We start from the raw sequence: 7,578 nt of genomic DNA, 5'->3' as shown, positions 1-7,578 counted from the left end.
TCTCATAAACAGCCTAAAGCTTTGAATGATGAAATCATAACAGGTTCATTGGAAGGGCACAAACTTTACCTCCTCTTAAACTGTCTCACTCCTGCATCTATTAAATACTTTTTCTCTAGGACCTCAAAGCACCACAAAAGTGCGGCTAGCTGTTGCTCAGATTTTCATAGGCACCATAAGTAAAGCGTTTGTGCAATAGCGCTATAACAAAAGTCATGAAAGCTCACTGTGAAATCACATCTCGAGAGATCTGGTGTTCTAAAAGATGCGGATCGATGTGATTCTGGTCTTCCTCCAGTTCTGAAACTTGTACGTATTTCCCTGGGTCCCTATGAAACCCAAGATGTTGCACAAGTTGGACATCTCTGCGCCCATACAAGCAATATGCATGACTAGTCTTGGGGAAATGGCTTTTTATTATCGTTGTGTGCAAAGATGCTTGGCTTTGCAGGGCAAAGCATTTTTTTTTCATCCTCCCACAGCACAGTCTATTCAGACTGTCTTTTTTTTTCATAGAACGTTGATTTAGTGCCTTTTTCACACCAGATGAAGAACACATGTAGAAGACTTTTGGTCCTGGTGTTCCTCTTTCCATGTCTTTTTTTTTGTAATAGAAAAGGAAAATCAGAGGACAGTTCTCTTTTGTGCAAAAGGGTGCAATAACTTCATCATCCCTTTTAATGGAAAATAAACATCAGTAAAGTTATTTGGACTGCTTCCTAAGAAACACAACAGGGTGCCAAATAAAAAGTCTGCTTTATTTACTTGACAAAGCACTTTTGATTTATGATGGCATGTGAGTGTGTCACTTAGTAATGCTTAGCTTAGATTAAATTAAATAATTTTCTTCATAGCTGCACATTTTTATCTCTTTGCTGAACCCAAACTAAGAGAATGCTACAAGCTTGCATAATTTGTAATCAGCCTCTTCTTCTACTGTAAGTCATTTGGTGATGTTTTTTTTTTTTTAAAGAGAATCATATACACATGGGAACTGTGTACTTCCTTGTGATCCACTGCAGTGTGTATTATCAACCCAAAAAAAGCTGCTGCTCCCTTCAGTTTTTCTTAACAAAGGGAAACACAATCTTAAACCCAAATACAAGTGATATTCTGACAAGCTTGTCTTGCAGAATCTACGTCTTGAATGATGCCTTATTCCAAAAGCTGCATGAAAGCATGTATGCATGTATGTAGTGTGTATATATTTGTTGGAATGTCTTCCAGTTCCTGGCTCACTGCAGCCTGGCTTGGCTGCACCAGTTGTTTTTGGATCTGAGTTATGCAAGTTCATGAATTCTATCAAGTCCAAAGCCATTTTAAAGTAACCAGGACCAGCTTACTCTACTCACTGCCAACCCCATGCCTTTCTTGATGCCAACCATCGGCAAATATTTCCTTGTTTGGCAATATCAGACGGAGGACAAAAATTTATGTAGGACTCTTTAAGCCCATGCAGACTGGAGCCACTTGAAATGATTAGGCAAGATGCAACCTGACGCAACTTTACTATGCAGAATGGAGTCTGATGGATTAAATGTGATGGATCAGGAGAGTTAGACATCTGTAGACTTTGGATCAGCTGCCATGTTGCTGAACAAACACCTCCAAAATGAGAATCTGAGAACACAGGGCACGGGGGCATGGTGCTGACAGAGGCAGAGCACAAATAGATGACTCCCCGGCAGAACCCTGCTGTGGGATTACTTGTGATGTTTGTATGAAAATACAGGCCTCTACCAGTTAACTTTGAAATGCAAAATGAGAGTGCAGGCATTTTTTTTTCCTCATGATGGTAGAAACTGATCTTGTGGCCCCAGGAACCATGAGCTTGGTGGGTGTCCTGCAGGCAGCTGCTGTTTGTCTTTAATTAGTACTGGTCTGAGAGGATGGAGGAGAAAAAGTACCTCAAGTTTCATTGAGCTTTGTGTCTGAGCTGAGGAGTCCCAACTCTTCAGTGTGCAGTCACTAAATTTTAATCAGAGGCTTTTAGTGTCTACACCAGAGGTCTAAGTGAACAGCACATGCAGCTGGGAAAGTGGAAAATACAGTGGAGACAACACTGCAGCCTATATGTTTCAGGCATGTCATTTTGATCAGCACCATGTGGTTATAGTAACTTTTTATATTGTGACCATCTGCCCTGTATGGTCTAAAGGTGTTCTTAGTTCAGGTTTTAAACTGCACATCTAATATGAATTTCCTCCTTTTCATTCCTAAACCCAAAGACTGCTGTGAGGAGATTTGCAAAATGATGGTGCACAGGGCATAGGGAAGGCCTATTGCCTTTGTTTTAAATTAAATTTCATCTGCAGTCCCACTTAAAATTATTAGATAGGTTTACATCTCAGATTCATAAAGACAATGTTAAACAAACTCTCTCTGGATTTTCTTTGAGAGAAACCCTTGACTGTTAAAAGACCTCGGGTCAGTGGAAGACACCTCCAAAAACCATCAGTCATTTTCACTTGTCTCCACAGAGACACACTTGGAGAAAACGACCCAGCCACGTCACAACCATCAGCACCAAACCAAAGACTCACACAGCTGACACTGCTGGCGAGTTGGCTTGCTCTCATGTAAGAGGGAAAGAGTAAGAAACTGAAAAAAAAAAAGGATGAGCACAACGATGCGCAAAACGGGGACTTTCCACTTCTCAGAGTGAGAACCAGCTGTCTGATATCCCCACTGGGGAAATGGAGAGAAAATGTTCAGTAAATGAGGACAATGATTACTTTGAAGGACTCAAATATTTTTTCATTGCAACATTAATTGTAAGTTAATCTCATGCTGTCATGCTAGCATAGTGTTTGTTAGAAATCGGTGGTTGCAGGAGAATCATACATGCAGGTAGACCAATCAACAAACTATTTTTCATCCTAGCCTCACAGCAAAACAGCTTGTAACTGTTTCCTGTGTTTTGCAGAGATCTTACTCTGAGGAATGAAGGAAAATATCAATAGTCTCCATCATACCTCTGAGGTCCTTAGTCTTCTTTTCCCCTGTAGAGTTCATAAAGCAAATCTGAGAAGTGCCACTTCTATAGCAAAAGAATAAATATTACTTACAACCGAACGTTTCTCAGTACTGTATGAACTTTGATTTCTGTTCGTTTCATGCTCATATTTACATCCTATCTCCTTTACTTGTGTGAATGTGTGTCTGTTTTAAAGTTTTAAAGTTGTAGACAAATACTGACCAAGCAATAGTTTTTGCGGAGAACATTCCAAGACATGTAATTGGTCAGTTTTGGAGAGAAACATCTGGAGCCTGGTAATATTTTAACAATTAGCACTTTTTAAAAAATATTGCATTTGTTTTGTTTTTTGTCAGAAAATGTCACAACTATCAGGCACACTCACTTTCTACCACATTTACTGCTCCTGCAGGAGGCCATCACTATTTTTGTATGCCTGCAAAAAAATGGATGCAAAGCCAAGAGTCACACCATGTTACCAGAACATCACTGAGAAAGAATAATGCTCGGAAAGAATTTGCTTAAATCAGCTCATTATGTGCTTTGTTCAAGAGCATTCAAAAGTCAAATGCAGGTGTTAGAATTTTTTCCTCAGCACCAGTGAATGCTCACCTGGTGTTTTATGGCAGTTTATGTAAATTTCTTTTATTTTTCAGTCTCTTTTTCAGTAACGCTTCCATCACTTTTTCTAGGCAGGGCTGATCTTTGTTCCAGTGTGATGTGAAACAGAAACGTGTCACAGTGTTTTTTTTAAACTTGCCTTCCACTACTCGAATGCTTTCACCCTGACAGCGTTGACAACTCAGGGCCACTGTCACCGGGTGAGACAGTAGTTTCAGAGCCCCCCCACCTTCCCTACTCGCTCTCTGCTCTCCAGGGTCCCAGACGGCTGTTCTCATGTGTCATGCAAACACACTCGCTTGCTACCTCTCTCACACACAACACACACACACACATGCCTGCACACTTGAAAGAACAGTATACACACATACACATAAATCAAGATACAAACAGAAGTGTGGGAATGCAAACACAAATTCACACAGTCTCTCTCAGTATGTTTGTCTTTCTGACAAATGCTTTCACATCTACACACACACACACACTTTATTAACCCACTGACAATAAATGCAATCTTAAAATGTAAATCCTTCCATGTAATTTCTTCCTTGGAAGCTAAATAAAGAACAACACGCTTCAGTGCCTTAGCAACATTAACTAAATTGACCAAAATGTACTAAGGATCAAGTCATTATGTTCAAATAATATCTTATGTCCTTGTTATGGAGGTCGTAACTTCTGTGGAACAGGAAATGTGAAAAAAGTCAAAAACTACTTCACATTTGTGAAAATCTCCCCCAAATTCTCAGTGGAAAAAAATTCTTGATCTGATGTGACTCTGATGTTCCAATGTGTCACAGCAACCAAAACACAACATGTTACACAACATATTGGTGAGGTGAGGCTTTTCTTTACAGAGACACAAGACACTACAGGTGGTGCCGACACCAGGGAGAATCGCCTTTCTACTGCGTATTTGGCTCATGCTGTTGCTCCTCATGAGCCTCTGTTTTAGAGTTTTCCTTCCAAATGGAACAAAAAGAAAACTGAGTGGTCCAGAGGCCCTTACTGTAACTGGCAGAGAGTGTGCAACAGGGATTAATTCTCAGTTATCCCGTGAACTGAAAATAACCGAGCCTGCAAGCAAGCAAAATTGAAGCTGCTTGTCCTCTCTGTGCTGATTGGAAGATGATGTTGTAAAACTGTCAACTCAAAGATCAAGACACAACAGATCTTTGAAATTAAACCTGTGTCGCTGTCTAAATGTGAAACCTCTGGGGTGTAGTTTGTTATGCCGCTTTTTAACCACTAGCCAAAGTAGCGGTATGACTCTGAGTACGTCAAACTCTGTTAGTCACTCTGTTCACTACTTTGGTCCAGACTGAAATTCCATGACAACTGGATAGATTGCCCTGACATTTTGTACACCTATTCATGGTTACCAGAGGATAAAGCAATCTGACTTTGGTGATTTCCTGACTTTTTGTTTGGCACCATCATGAGGTGGGCTTGTGGGTTGTTGTCTTTTTTTTTTTTAAACAAGTTAATAAACTTGTTCCACTGGGCTCCACTATGGTTACGTTTCACAAGTGGCTATAAGTCATTTAAATCACATAAGTTCTACATGATGATCTGTGTGGCAGGTCTTCGTGTTTGGTTGAAAGGGACATAAATCGTGTTTGTTGTGCACTTCAGCTGCTTAGAAGGCTGGAAACACAGTGTGCCAGGCCTGTCACTGGCCACCAGAATATAACAATATTGGCTGGATTGACAAGAAATTTGGTATAGCCTTTCATCGTTCCTAGAGGATGAAACATGATGAGTTCGGTGATCCAGATATTTTGTTCCCCACTATGGCCAGTAGCAGGTCAAAGTTTTTACTTATCCCATGAAATATCTCAACATCTACAACATGGATTGGTACAAAATTTGGAATGAGATTCATGGTTCCCAGATGATGTATCCAGATGAGTTTGGTGATACCCTGACTTTAAATCTTGAGCTATCATGAAGTTTGCGGGCATTCATGGCTTCAAGTTAACTGTTGTGACAGCTAAAGCTTGACGATGAGCAGGAGCTTCTATGTGAATATTCTTTTTTTTGTCTTATTGTATTGTACATTTTTTTCAGAGGCTGTGGCTTGCTTTCTTTTTCCGTCTATAGTCATAACAATTAGCAGAGAGCAGTCTATAAATCTTTTTAGTTTATGTGATGACAAAGTATTTGTTATGTTGCAGATCCTGTGCAATAAAAGCAGCATCTGTTATCAACACAGTTATTCAGGCCTACATTTTGTTATTAGCAGTTACCTGAAGAATCTCAGTATTAGTTGACTGCCAAGCAGATGCACCAATAAAGTAAATGCCTACTTGTCAGATAAATCTGTTCCCACTTTCTCTAAGCATGCTTTTATTCACATGTACTCAAAGGAAACATTACATGGCCTCAGCTCACAATAATGTGAATGCAGAGTGCATCATTGAGGTCAGACACCTTAAATACTTGAGGTCTGGTGGAACATCAAACACTTGTGAGAGACCTCATCAAAGAGTGTCCATATCCGACAGGTTGTGACAATGATCCAGCAGCTGCCTATTTAGATTCAGCTGCTCCCTGTCCCTGGTGACCACCCCTGATAGGACGTGAGGCCTAGGGTTCTCAGGGGGCAACTCTGATATCGAGGCCCTGTACGGATCTAGTGAGGGTCGCTCCAAATCTTGCCATCTCCCATCGGAATAGCTGAGAGGTTGCCCACGTCTGACAGCTCCGACAGGGATCAAGAAACAGGCTTGCTGTGAGTGCCGGCCGTTCTGTGCCCTTTCATTAATGTACTGCCATCTGAGAGCAGCTGTGTGAAGAGAGCCTGTTGCTGAGCAGATAAAGACAGTTCAATGTGAGAGGGGGAGGGAGTGTGAGCAAAAACACTGAACAGAGGTTGGGCTCATAGGCTTTGATGGTTGTTATGTATGCATAACTGGAGCAGAGGTGGTCTTATCTGGAGTGGGACTCTATGGTGTGACCTAGTGCTGACCCTCTACCATCTTGTTTAAAATGGAGGCCCGAGCGGGCACACTTGCCATTCTGAGATATTTGCAAGATTCCTCACAGTCCACAAGTGCAGAGATTTATGACTGAAACAACAGTGAGCGTGTGTCCAAATGTGGGCTGGCTGCATGCTCTGCATAGGTCAAGAGCAGCTTTAACACAAAGGTTTGACAACATGCCTGTAAAATCCTCACATATGACAGGATGTAGTTATTTATTTATTTTTTAATGAACCTTAACAAGACATTAGTCCTCACCTAGTAAGAAGGAGAATAAGAATAGAGTTGTGGGTGGTGACACATCCACCTCACCCATCAGAACACTTGAAGGCTGAGGAGATAATACACTTATCAATCAAAGTGTGGGGGTGGGGTTTAACTATCCAACTGCCTGCCGCAAACCTTAACTGGCAAAGCACATTTATTCTTGAACATTAGTGGCATTTGGATCACTCTTCCCAAATTCAACTCATTTATTTTTTTTTCAGTCCTCATTCTGCATGAATGCATTCAGAAACTTGGCCCTACTCAGCTTGTAACTGTGCATGGCCTTGCTGACACCTCCCTAAAAATAGTGCCCACTAATCCTCAAGTCCCCTCTGAGAAGTACTACACATTACCAGGGATTGACCAGCCCATGAAGTGCGTGCAAAACTAAAAGGAGGCTGTGACTTTAAATATGGACAGCTGTATTATGTAGATATTTACATTTATATGTGAGCATTTTCTATGCTGACACACTGTTCTAACAAACTTAAGAGCAGGCATGGATCCAGAGAAATGTTACATGTTTTTGATCACTTCCACGCTGCAGTGCTGCACCCTCTGGTGGGGTTGATGAACACAGCTTTTAACAGCAGGCTGTCATGTGGACAGCTGCAGTAGCAACATATTGAACCACTGAGACCATGTGTGTTACGCTTATGTGTCGGCAGGGGTTTATGTCTCGCTCAAAGAAGTTTCAGAAGCCAGTGGCTGTTGCAGATTCAAACTGAG

This window comes from Toxotes jaculatrix, chromosome 8 (genome assembly GCF_017976425.1).
Source record: "Toxotes jaculatrix isolate fToxJac2 chromosome 8, fToxJac2.pri, whole genome shotgun sequence".
In the NCBI taxonomy this organism is placed as follows: Eukaryota; Metazoa; Chordata; class Actinopteri; family Toxotidae; genus Toxotes; species Toxotes jaculatrix.
The sequence above is the reverse complement of the archived record's forward strand: the minus strand, read 5'-3'. Positions refer to the sequence as shown.